This window comes from Castor canadensis, chromosome 7 (genome assembly GCF_047511655.1).
Source record: "Castor canadensis chromosome 7, mCasCan1.hap1v2, whole genome shotgun sequence".
NCBI classification, from domain to species: Eukaryota; Metazoa; Chordata; class Mammalia; order Rodentia; family Castoridae; genus Castor; species Castor canadensis.
Genome location: NC_133392.1, coordinates 7,599,096 through 7,612,360, shown reverse-complemented (window position 1 = coordinate 7,612,360; position 13,265 = coordinate 7,599,096). Strand labels below are relative to the sequence as shown.

The 13,265-nt window shown below is 42.4% G+C and overlaps 1 non-coding gene across 1 annotated transcript; it reads right to left on the bottom strand.

Moving 5' to 3' along the window:
• Nucleotides 1-12,946: 12,946 nt before the first annotated feature.
• On the bottom strand, nt 12,947-13,045 carry LOC141425399 (small nucleolar RNA U13). The gene has a single exon (XR_012450445.1). It is a non-coding gene; the product is annotated as a small nucleolar RNA U13 (small nucleolar RNA).
• Nucleotides 13,046-13,265: the final 220 nt, after the last annotated feature.

Genomic DNA, 13,265 nt, shown 5'->3' with positions numbered 1-13,265 from the left:
TGTTTTATGTCTGTCTCAACACCGAAGTCTTGCTTCGGTGGACTCTTTCTGGAATTTCATAGTAGATAATAAGGTTGTTTTTTTTGTTTTTGGTTTTTTAGCTGTATTGGAGTTTGAACTCAGGGCTTCATGCTTGCTAGGCAGGCACTCTCCCACTTGTGCCACTCTACCAGTCCTTTTTCATGTTGGGTATTTTTGAGAATGGGTCTTGAAATCTGTTTGCCCAGGCTGTCTTTGAACCTCAGTCCTCCTGATTTCTGCCTCCTGAGTAGCTAGGATTTCAGGTGTAAGCCACTGGTGATAACAGGGGTTTTTAAGAGCATTAAAATTTGTCTCCAATCCATATACAGAGTTTACGTGTCAGAGCGGTTTCAGGAAGAAGCCAAGAACACAACTTAGTAAAATGTGCCTGGTTTCACAGGGAGCATGTTGAGTACCAACCTACTTAGAGAATCAGTGAGTGTAAAACTGAACTTGGGAGAGGTCCCCACAAGGCACCTGTCCCAGAACTGCTCTTATTTGAAGTGGGTCCTTGGTTTGTGTCACCCAGCAATTGAGATGAAGAACTTGCTGCTCAGAGATCGTCATAGGTCTTTTGGGGTCTCCATAGAATAAAGACCTGCTGGCTAGTGGGGGTGTTCTGAATTCTGGATGTCACTGCAGTTGAATGATGTCTCTCTTCCAAAACCGAAGGTGTCTGTTTTCAGCATGATTTTAATCTCTTCCAACTATTTGGAGAAAAGAAGACTATTCTTTAGCTTATTTAGAAATCTGGAAATGTTTAATTATGTGTTGTAATTGATTTTAATGAAAACATAAAAATGGGAGATAGTGGAGTAACTCAACTGGTAGTGTGTCTAACAAGTACCAGGCCCTGAGTTCAAACCTCAGTACTGAAAAATAAAAATAAACCCAAAAAACCTTACAAATGGAAATCTCATCCCCAAATATTCAAGATACATATTTTAAAATTACAGACAGTGAAGACAGTGACACTAATTGCTTTAATAAAAAGATTTAAATTAACTTATCTTTCAAACCCTTAATTAAAACTAGGAGAATTTAAAATAAAAACCCCATAGAAACTGTTCTGGATCTGATTTGCCTTCACTGTAGATTTCATTTCAGTGACTAAAAGATCTTCATCTGTTTACGAGGTTCTGCTTCATACTTTCCCCACACACAGCAAACCTGAATTCTGCCAGACCGGAAGCCTGAAGGCCAATAGTCCTGCAAATGTGGCACTAATAAATAATGGGGAAAGTTTATTTTTCAGCTCAATGACAAACAGATTTTTGAGAAGTCCTAGGATTTTGCTTAACTATCTGATTTTTTACAGTGGTTTTTGTGATGTCCTAAATAAGATACAGAGTACAGCTGAATTGGCTATTTGATCCCAGGACACTGGGATAGGAGCACCCTCTAGCAACGAAGCCTTGGAACATCCATAGGAGATGTTCCCTTGAATCCAGATGTTACCCAGAGTCTGAACTGTAGTGCAGTACCTAGAAGTAGGTGCTTGTTGTGCAAAGTTTCATATTTCAAGTAGTCAAAAGCTGGGAGTACCATTTACTAATGATAGTCAAGTGGTTACATTTTGGCACATTATCCAGAAGAAACAGTCCCTGAAGCCATTAAAAAGATTGAGGTAGAGCTGGGTACCAGTGGCTCATGTCTATAATCCTAGCCACTTGGGAAACTGAGATCAGGAGGGTCATGGTCCCATCTCTAAAGTAGCCAGAGCAAAATGGACTGGAGGAATGGCTGAAGCTGTACAGCGCCTGCTTTGCAAGTGTGAAGCCCTGAGCTCAAACTACAGTTATATCCACCCCCAAAAATAAGATTGAGGGGTACGCTGGAAGTGTGGCTCAAATAGAAGCATGCCTGCCTAGCAAGCTAGAAGGACTGAATTCAAACCCCAGCACCAGAAAAAAAAAAGATTGAGGTAAAAGTCAAAAAGATTTCTTGACATGGGGAGATGGTTTCTAGATGTCAAATGAGGAAATGCAGGTTTCCAAAGCGTGTGTGAGGTGTGAGCTGATTTTTATGGGTGTTGGACTGCACTTGGCAGAAAACAGTGTGGGACAACGTGGAAGGCTGTTCACCTAAGTGTTAACCTGTTGTCACTGGCTCGTGACAATGAGGGCTGTTCTTCTTATCTCATACTTATTCATACCTCATAACTTTTTTTTGCAATAAATGCTTGTGTAATAAGACTTCAAAAATGTGGGTCATTGACTATATGAATTATCCCATGCATACCACCAGAAGTATTCTAGAAATGTTCCTGATTCTCTGGTTCTCTTCCCCATGCGCCACTTTCTCCAGCTTTGTGGTCAGCATACAGTCAGCCCTTTCTCGTGCCCACTACAATTGCATACTCACATTTTGCTTTGCATTCACACTGTTTTCCTTTTTTTTTTTCCCCCCTAATAAATCTGGGGCCAGTTCATCTTTTGTTAGTTCAGAATCCATTTCCTTAATTTCCTTAAGAAAGGCCTTCATATGTGAGTGGCTCACGCCTGTAATCCCAGCTACTCAGGAGGCAGAGATCAGGAGGAACATAGTTCGAAGCCAGCCTAGACAAATAGTTCGTGTGCCCCTATCTCGAAAAAAACCATCACAAAAAAGGGTTGGTGGAGTGGCTTAAGGTATAGGCCTGGAGTTCAAACCCCAGTACTGCAAAAAAACGCCTTCAGAGATTGAAGGTGGTTCAAAACTAGAGGAATTATACTTCTCTAAGGCAAAGGTGCTTACTACAACATGGATTTTTGGAGTCTTGAGAGCTTGTTTGGAGGTCCTAGCAGGGAAGCACAGCTACTCCTATACCCTTGAGGGAAGAAATGGTCCTCCTTTACCAGGGATGGTCGTCCTCTTCGACCAAGTGTGCAGCTTCGGGAAGGACTCACTCACATGGAGCCCTGAGGGAGGAAGGGGATACCCATCTAGCCAGCCAAATCAGCCAAATCAACCCTAGCGATCAATGGGGTGACAGATGTCACAGCCAGGTCATCCTCATATCCATGGAGTCTTAAAATGTAAGAATGAGCTGGGTGCTGATGGCTCACGTCTGAAATCCTAGCTACTCAGGAGGCAGAGATCAGGAAGATCATGGTTCCAAGCCAGCTCAGGCAAATAGTTCTCAAGACCCTATCTGGAAAACACCCACCACACACAAAAAGGGGGGGGTGTGGAGCTAGCAGAGTGGCTCAAGGTATAAGCCCTGAGATCAAACCATAGTACAGCAAAAAAAAAAAGTAAGAATGATTTCCTTGATTTTGTGGATACTTGGCAAGATTTGTGTGTCCTGCCTGTTGTGCTGCAGTACGGAGCCCTTCCTGCTGGGGATACTTTAGAGTATATTGAGTATTAGGTGTAGACTTGTTAGTCCAGTTTATATCCACACAGCCTGGGAGGTGTTCTGTTCCAAAACAAGCTTGTACTTGTTTAGGACATGTGCTGTTGACAACCAAATGTGGTTGATAGAGCTGGGGGCCACTAGGTCAGAACTGATTACAAACAGATGTGGTTTAGCTGTACTGCAATGTTGATCACACAAAAGACCTTTCCAACAGTTTTGAAGTGTGTGTATGGGAGGAACTGGGGGGAAGTAAGAGCTCTCTAGAAATAATATAGTGCCCTGGCACAAACAAGATGGCAAGAACTTGACCCCTTAAAGAATTCTCCTTCTCAGTCTGTCACAATCCTACCCATTGTTCCGCAGACAGCTCAAATGTCACCTTTAGAAAACCCGTCTGACTCACTGGGAGGATTGCACATACCTTGGATGCAGGCTCAGCCCAGGCAGACCTCATGTCTGAATGTGGGTAGATGGAGAGGCCCGCTAGGGTGGGACAGTGACTGAGGCCTCTCAGAATCCCCAGGGTCTCCTGCAGAGTAAACACGTGGTGCTAAAGAAAGGGTAGGAACTGTAACAGACGAGAGCCAAGTAGAGTCCCACAGGTAAACTTATTTCACCTAAGTAATTGTGATAAGACAGACATTACCACCCGGACAGAGGTTGCTGGTAACAATTCTGACTTCTCGGCCTACACTATAACCTTTTTCTTCTCTTCTCTCCTCTCCTGCCCCTCCCCGCTTCTTTTCTCCTTCATTTTTTTTTTTTTTTTTTTTTTTTGTGCCTTTGCCTGCGAAAATTACCCTCCAAATTACATGCCCTAACCCATCCCCCAAGCCTTTTAGCCAATCAGGAAAGACTGTGAACCTTTGACCTGGACAAATCCCAGGTAAGGGGCAGATATAAGGAGAAGCCACTGTCACCCATTTTGTGCTTGCTCAGCTGGAGTGAATATGTGCTTGCACCTTTTGATCAAAAGAAATTGCCTTGTCAAGATTTTCTGTCTCTGGTGTGTCTATTTTTGACACCAGAGGGTCTTTATTCCAACAAAGTGACCTGAGAAGCCAAGGTCATCGTCTGAAAACAGGTAGCCTCCTAAAGGAGGCTGGATGGGCGTGGAGAAAAGCACTCCTTTCTTTACTTGCATTCTGCTGCAAGCCCATGTTGAGATTCTGCCATCTGCATTTGAACCCAAACCCTGGTGTAGCTCACAGAACTGTCTGCTAAGACAGGAAGGGTTTGAGGACATGGCTTAAGTGGTAGAGCGCCAGTCTAGCAAGCACCAGACCTTGAGGTCAACCCCCAGTACTACCAAAAAAAAAAAAGGATGATGAGGCAGGATAGGAAACGGGCCCAAGGATATTAGTCAAAGAACAAAATCCACCTTTAGAAATAGCCATTGTAGTCTAGCCCAGGCAAAAAGTTTGAGAGACCCCATCTCAAACAATGGCTGGGTGTGGCAGCAAAAGTCTGTCATTCCATTTACTCCAGGGATCATAAAAAGAGTCACAGTCCAGGCCAGCCCAAGTGTAAAGCAAGATCCTGTCTCAAAAATAACCAATGCAAGCTGGGTGCCAGTGGCTCATAACCCTATAGGTTTATAATCCTAGCTACCTGGGAGTCTGAGATCTGGAAGATATGGTTTATAGCCAGTTCAGGCAAAAAGCTAGTTGAGACCCCATCTCAATGGAAAAAAAGCTGAGTGGGTGTCCTTGTCATCCCAGCTAAGGCAGGAAGCATAAAATAAGAGGATCATGGTCCAGGCCGACCTGGGCAAAAAGTGAGACCCTATCTCCAAAATAACCAAAGCAAATAGGCCTGGAGGCATGGCACAAGTGGTGGAGCACTTGCCTTGTGAGTGCAAAACCCTGAGTTCAAACCCTAGTACTGCAAAAAAAAAAGGAAAAAAAATAGCTAATGGGTCATTTCTCCCAATGAAATGGGAGAAATGGGGGGAGAAATGACCCAAGCCTTGTATGTACATATGAATAATAAAATAATAAAAAAAATCAATTTGGGAGGGAGAGCTATGGTTTACACATTCAGTCTAAAACCAGAATTATTTTCATTTATTCAAATAGCTTAGGTCTATCAGTAAAACTTTGTAAAAAAAAAAATAGCTAATGCAAAAAGAGTAGTGGAGTGGCTTGAGTACTTCCAAAAAAAACAGAAAAAAAGAAATAGCTAGTGTCACTGTTTAAACATTTGGAAAATTATCTGTGGCCTTTTACTTGGGCAAATGAGTGCTAGTGAACCTTAAAAAGTGATGATTGCAAATGGTATTTTACCCTTTAAAACTGTTGTGGAAATGCTCCTATCTGTTTTACAAAGGTGGCTGTGGGGCATTCAGTTGGTACACTGGGAGAAAATAATGTGAGCCAGGACCAAGGACTGATGAGCGATCAAGGGACTGAGAATGGGAGCTTACCAGCATGTATTCAGAAGTTAGCTTGGCTGCCTTTGGCATCTCCTAATTAATCCTGTCGTCTTGCTGTTTTCTCTTTTCTTTTGCAGGGGAGGGCAGATTTCACTAAGCAGCCTTACCATGTATCCCAGGCTGGCCTCAACCTCTCCATTCTCCTGCTTCAGCCTCCTAAATGCTGGAATTACAAGGATGTACCACCACACCTGGCTTTTTTCTCCTCTTTTTTTAAGTAGGAAAAATGTAAAGATAAACAAAAATAGAAAGGATAGTAAAAACCCCACTATTTTTCCCTCTCCCAGTTCCAAGAATCACTAGCAATTTGATGCACTTGCTTAAGCTACCCTTTCTCTTTTACTTTTAAAGCATATCCCCAGCATCTCATCATTTCAGCCACCCCAAACACCTAAAAATCGAGTACAGTTTCCTTTTGTTTTGGCAGTACTGGGGTTTGAACTCAGGGCCTGGAGCTTGTTTGGCAGGTGCTCTACCACGTGAGCCACTCCTCCAGCCCGAGGACATTTAAGCAGCATAAACTCTAATGAAGTTAGTCATTCTTAATATTACCCAGTGCTCTGTTGCCTCCCGAGGTCCTTGTTTGTCTCAAAAGTGTTTGTTGTGGCGAGACCTTGCTGTGGCCACTGATCAACATCGCTGAAAGAGGCAGCATGACGTCGGGAGTCTCCTGATGTGACTCAGTTAAAAATTACTCATAACCTCTGAAGCATCCCTCCCACTTTGCAACTGGGATCTAATCCAGGATGAAGGCCTGACGTCCAGTTGTCAGGAAATACACGGGAATTGATTAACCTATTTCATATGAGATCAGACAAATCGAGAATCTGGACTCTTGTCTGGGATAACTGGCCTAGTTTCTTCACAAAGTCAATGTCATGGGAGGAAAAAGATGTAGGAACCATTCTGACCAAGAGAGTATATAAACAGCGTTTCGATTGGCTTTCACTTTGGAAAAGATAAATATGGGACATATGGAGACCTTTGGATCAGAAATTATCATGAGGGTTTTGGGTACTATTTGTGAAATACGAGTTGCAGGTCCGGGGCACAAAGCACACAGAGAACTGTAGCCGAACGCTAACAATAGCCAACAGTGATGGACTGGTGAGCGTCCATGTGCTATTCTTCCAACGTTGGTGAATTTTTTTGGTGGGGGGGAAAGGGAGGACAGGGATTTGAACTCAGGGCTTTGCACTTGCAAAGCAGGCGCTCTACCACTTGAGCCACAATCTCCAGTCCATTTTGCTCTGGTTATTTTGGAAATGGGATCTCTCAAACTATTTGCCTGGGCTGGCCTCGAACCACAATCCTCCTAATCTCAGTCTCCCAAGTAGCTAAGATTGCAGGTGTGAGTCACTGGCACCCTCCTTCCCCCAAAAAATGTTAAGGACCACCAGAGTTGCTCAAGTAGTAGAGTGCCTGCCTAGCAAGCAAGAAGCCCTGAGTTCAAACTCCAAGTATTGCCCCTGCAAAAAAAATTAAAGAATTTGAAATTTTATATTAAAGAAAGTTGGGGGAAAATAAAAACAAAACAGGGCTGATAATTCCTATCCGACAGGCAAGGTAATGTTAAAAATATTCAATGAAAAAAAATTCAATGACTGGTATGGAATATAAGTTAATGGAAATAATAAAATTAATATATTTCATTATTGAACTTTATAAAGATATTTCAAATATTTGTGTATCTTGAAGGAAGGAGTATATGTTATAGAATAAATTATTAATCAGGTCATTCTAATAGTTTCCAGACCCTTTTAAACTTTTATTAGCACAGCTGTCATTAGCAAAATGGTGCCTGTTTGGGCCCTGATTTGACTTGGGAATTGCATCAAACTTCTTCAGTGGCTTTTTCCTTAAACCAGCAGCAGCAAGTGACAACGCAGTACAATGAAGTAGGGGATCCACGATCTTACTCATAAGGCTGAATTCTCCCTCAGCTGCTGCTTAACCCAACACATCTACTTTTAGAATTTTCCTGGACTTAGGTTCTACCTAGGTTTTTATGTGTAGCCAGAATCTCCATCATGAGCTCTCTTGGGAGCACGATTAGAACATCATTGAACTTAAATAACATTTAAGTTAGCTCAACTCTATTTGGGCTGGGGGGCCTGGATCAAGTGGTAGAATGCCTGCCTTGCAGGCACAAGGCTCTAAGTTCAAACCCCAGCCCTACAAAGATTAAATTAAATTAATTAATTAAGTAAAATAAATAAAATCCACAGAGATTTGCAAACATCAGTTGGCCAACTTTCAGGATTAAATAAAAGACCTCAAAGTTTATTATATTTGCTTACTTCTATTGTAGAACAGTAGATATGTTCTCATGACATTTATTAGATAATTTAATAGCTTTTTTCCTAGTAACTGCAACCTTGATATTTCAAAAGGCATAGATACTTCCTTATTTTTCTAATACCTCTGCTCCTTTTTCATGCTTTCCTTTATCTGCTTTACATGGTCAGTCCCTTAACGCTGTCAACTTTAACAGTCAGGGCGTTTCTTTCTTACAGACCCGCAGGAAGGGAGACCACTCTGTTGAAATGTCACCTTCCCTTTCGGTGAGTCCATTGGCCCAACACTCTCCTTGTTACAAAGTTAATTCCACCAAAGAGAACAGCAGACTCAAGTTCTGAGCTACTATTGTGGCTCTACCTCCTCAGACTGTCCATTGAAATTGAAATATCCTTCTATTTTCCAATTTTTAGGTTTTCACCTCTTTTTTATTTTTAAATTTTTTTGTGTGTGAGGTTTGAACTTAGGGTGCTGTGCTTGCTAGGGAGGTGCTCTACGTCTTGGCTTGAGCCATGCCTCCGGCCTTTTTTGCTCTGATTATTTTGGAGATAGGTTTTCACCTGTTGCCCAGGCCATTTTGAATCTCTTTCCTCCTATTTTACCTATTGCACCATCACACTCAGTTACTGGTTGAGATGTGACCTCACAAACTATTTGTCTGGGTAGCCTGTAACCACAGTCCTCCCAGGTAGCCCCACTAAGTAGCTAGGGTCACAGGCATGAGCCACTGATGCACAGCTCAGCTTTCAGCTCTTTTAACATACTAATTTACTCTGATATTTCGCATGAAGATAAATGTTGCTTAAATAAAAGATTTAGTGATAACTGATTTATATCTTTCATGGCACCATTCACAGATAATTGAAAATACTCAGTTTCAAATGAAAACTTTCCAATAATTTTCTAAACTCTGGCCAAAACTTTAGAGTTTCTCTCTAACTTACATTGACTCTATCTATACCAAATCAATAATTTCTACATTCAAATTCTTCTCAGTGGAACCATGGTTCTGAACAATCAATAATAAAATTATGTTATTTCAAATATTCCTTGAGGACAAAAAAAAATCCATAAAATATCCTTAAAATCTTAAATTTCACTTTTATTTAATTATTAAATAGTAAGAAAGATTCATTGAGAATGAAAATGTTATTGCCTTGATTTATAAATTTTTCAAAAAGACATTTTCTTATTTTGATAGGTTTCACTTGCAGGACTTTTTTTTCGCTTGTCTACTTTAAAAATAACAGCTTTATGGAGATCTAGTTCATATACCATAAATTCTCCTTTCTAAAGTGTACAACTTAACTGGGATGGAGGTAGTGGTAGAGGGCTTGCCTGATGTGTGCAATTCAGTACATTCACAGAGTTGCGTAACCATCACCACGATCTTATCTTGGAACGTTTTCATAGTCCCTAAAAGAAATCACTCCCCCTCACCCCAGCCCTTGGAAATTTAATCTACTTTCTGTCACTATGATTTAGGATATTTCATATAAGTGCAATTATACAATATGTTATCTTTTGTGATTAGTTTCTTTCACTTACAACATTTAAAAGGTTCATCCATATGTGTCAGTATTCATTGCTTCCCCTACCACACCATACCCCTGTAGTACTAGGGTTTGAATTCAGGGCCTTATGCTTGCTAGACATTTGACCACACTCCAGCCCTTTTTCTCTGGTTATTTTGTTGATAGGGTCTCACTTTTTGCCCAGGCAGGCCTGGGTCTCCATCCTCCTATTTTATGCTTCCCACTGAGGCTGGGATGACAGGAAGCACCACCATGCTCAGCTTTGTTTAGTCAAGGTGGGGCATCACAGACCCAGGCTGACCTCAAACCACAATCCTCTCGATCTTAGCTCCCCAAGTAGCAGTACTCCATTGCTTTTTATGACCAAATAGCATTACATTGAATGGTTAGGGCACACTTGTTTATCCGTTTATCAGTCAGTGGACATTTCAGTTGTTTACATTTTTTAGCAATTATGAATAATGCTTTGCAATGAGTTTTGCAATAATATGTAAACCCTTCCATTCCTTGAATATGAGCTGGACTTTGTTTGGCCAATAAAGTACTGCAAATAAAATGAGCATTCTGGCCTCCCTCTTAAACCTTTTCCTTCACCATGAGAACAGCCCAGAGAAGTCTGCTGAAGCCTGGGGGCCACCATGGAGCAGAGCCCAATGGTCTCCAACCCACTGATCCCTAAATACGTGAGAGAGCCCCATCAAGATAGCACTCCCCCATCGCCATTGTCTGAAGACCCATCTATAGCTGGCTGACTGCACATAAAACGGAAGATGAACCAAGACTAGAATTGCTCTGCTGAGCCTAGCCTAAACTGCCAACTTGTAGAATTGTGAACTAAATGATTATTATTGAGCTTTATTTTATAAATATTTTCATTTATCTTAATAAATATGTGGCTATTATTTCTTATAATTTATTTATTACTGTTTTGGGGATGAGTTGGTAGGCAGTGATTGCTAACCACTACAAGTGGGAACAAGCCTGGTTATTAACACTGAACCTCGGTGAAAAGTGAGGAAATCACATGGAGTGCTATAGTTCATTTAGGTAGCCCTGAGGAAGAACCGCCACCGTTCTGGATCTGAGGACCCCAAAGATAGGAAGAGTGGAAGAAACAGCTTCCACAAATTGATGAAGACAGTTAATGTCCACATCAGCAAGAAAAGGCCCATGGCTGAGGTCTCCAGCATCCACCACAATGCACAGTAAAAAGATCCATGACTGAGATCTAGGAGGCCTGCCATAAATATGTGCTGATTTTGAGCAAAACGTACCTCCCTGGGTCTTAGTTTCTCGCCCTATGAGAGCAAGAGGTGGCTAAAGATGATTTGTCAGGTGCCATTACTCCCAATTTTTGGTACATCCATCTTCCTGGATAGTTTGAGCAAAGTCAATGTTGTACACTGGGAACTCACAACTGAGAAAAATCTCATAGAATGAAGAATCCCGTATAGTTCAGAAACTTCCTCCTCCTCTGGCTTGATTTGGTGTCTCTGGCTTGGCTTTCTATAGTCTGTAGCAGGGCTCTGTGGCTCTACTGAGCAGCTGGTCTAACTCATAGTGCCCTTCTCAGCAGGGCAGACCCTGAGAGAAGTCATTCACAGATTTAGAAAGTGTAAAGCCCCTAGGCACAGCCAGTCATGGGTGGGGAAGAGGCTGGAAGACTTGGAGGGAATGTTGGTTCATCCGCTCATTCGTCACCTTTGAAATACTTGAGCACATGTCGTTTGACACTGTTTGGTGTGCAAGACACAATCCTGCCTTAGTGGATAAAATGCTTCCACGTCTATTCCTCTTCCTGCAGTCCCAGAATGGCTTGCAGAAGACTCTGAGTCCCTAATCATGGAGGTGGACACCTGACCCAAACTAATCCACTCACACTTTCTAGATATTTGAATCTTAAGTGGAGATGTATGTAACTGAAGGGTGGCTGGAGCTGAGTCACCTGGTGGCCACAGCCTAGGGGGATGGCCCAAGGGGTTCAGCACCCAAGATATCTGGAGATCCCTGAGATGTCCTGGTTCCTGCCTGTGCTGGCCCTGGCTCAGGCTACTCATAATCCTTCAGGTAAAAGTTAGAAAGGGCTTGTTTACATTGCTTGTAACTATAAAACCTTTGCTTATCTCCAAGGACTTTGCAGCCTAGAATTCTAGACAGCACAACAATTCCCCGCTCCAGTAGTAAACAAATGTCAGTTACTTGGTTGACTCGTGGTGCGAGTGTAAAAGCGAAATCAGTGGATGACTGGGAACCTGGAGGAGTGCAGGGAGAAGCCTCAGGAGTGTCCATGTGCCTAGGGGAGACAGCAGACAGCACGGTTTAGAAAACCCAAAGGCTCATTAGGCCCTGAGGGCAGCAGACAAGACAATAGCTATGAAACGAATTATTAGAATACGTGATACATGAAATCATAAAAGCATTTCCACAGTGTAGCAATAGCTCAAAAGAGAGTCAGGGGAAGCTTCATGGAGGGAGTGCATCGTGACAAGGTGGAAAGCTGGGAGATGAGGTTGCCAGGTAGGCAAGAGAGACAGCAAGTGCAAAGGCGAGAGACAGGAAGTAATTTGGTGTGCTCAGTGGGTGGTTTGGTTTGGTTTGAATACAGAGTCTGTCTGTGTTACCCAGGTTGGTCCCAAACTCCTGTGCTCAAGCGATCCTTCCGCCTCAGTCTCCCAAGAGCTGGGACTATAGGTGTGTCTCACTGTATCCAGCCTTGAGTTTTGTTTTTAATTAATAAACTTTATTTTTCCAGAGCAGTTTTAAGTTCACAACAAAAGTGAGTAGAAAGTGCCAGGAGTTCCTATATGCTCTCTGCCCAGACACCTACAGCCTTGCCAAAAATTAACTTCAGGTGCCAGAGTATTACATTTGTAAGTCAATGGACCCATATTGACATGCCATTATCAACCAGCCAGGGCCAGTTTACGCTGGTGTTCACGCTGGGTGTCGTACACCCTCTAGGTGTGGATACATGTATAGTGGTGTGTCCATAATTACAATATTGCAGAACCTTAAGCAATTGCCTTAAGCAATGACACTCAGTGTGGTGGTATACCCCTGGAATCCCAGCACTTGAAAGACTGAGGTCAGCCTGGTTACATACAAGAGACTGTCTCAAAAAAAAAAAAAGAGTTCTCTGTGCTCTGCTTATGCTCTGCTTATTTATCCCTCTCTCCCCTGACCTTGACAACCATTTTTTAAGGTCCCCATGGTTTTGCCTTTTCCAGAAGGTCATCTGATCTGGTTTTCAGATGGCTTCTTTCATTTAGTAATTGCATATAGGTTTCCTCCATGTCTTTTCCTTTTGTTTTTTTTCCACATCAGACAGGTAATATGCTGATGTGTAAAAAGGTATTAGGGAGACATGTCACTCAACGGCGTGGACAACCCATCATCACATATGAACCAAAGAAGGATCTCCCCTATGTCTGTTTATGGGTACATAGCTCAATTCTTTTCAGCGCTGAGTAATCTGGCATTGTCTTCGGGAACCTCTGTTCTTTTGTCTGTGTGACAAGGAGTTCCCAAGCTGAGTGTGGGTGGTGGGTGGGAATTTTCTGGTGGACAAGGACCACTGTTTCCGAGCAGGGAGTCTTTCCCCACAGTGGGTGAGGGCTGGTCCTTGTCCAGAAGGCAC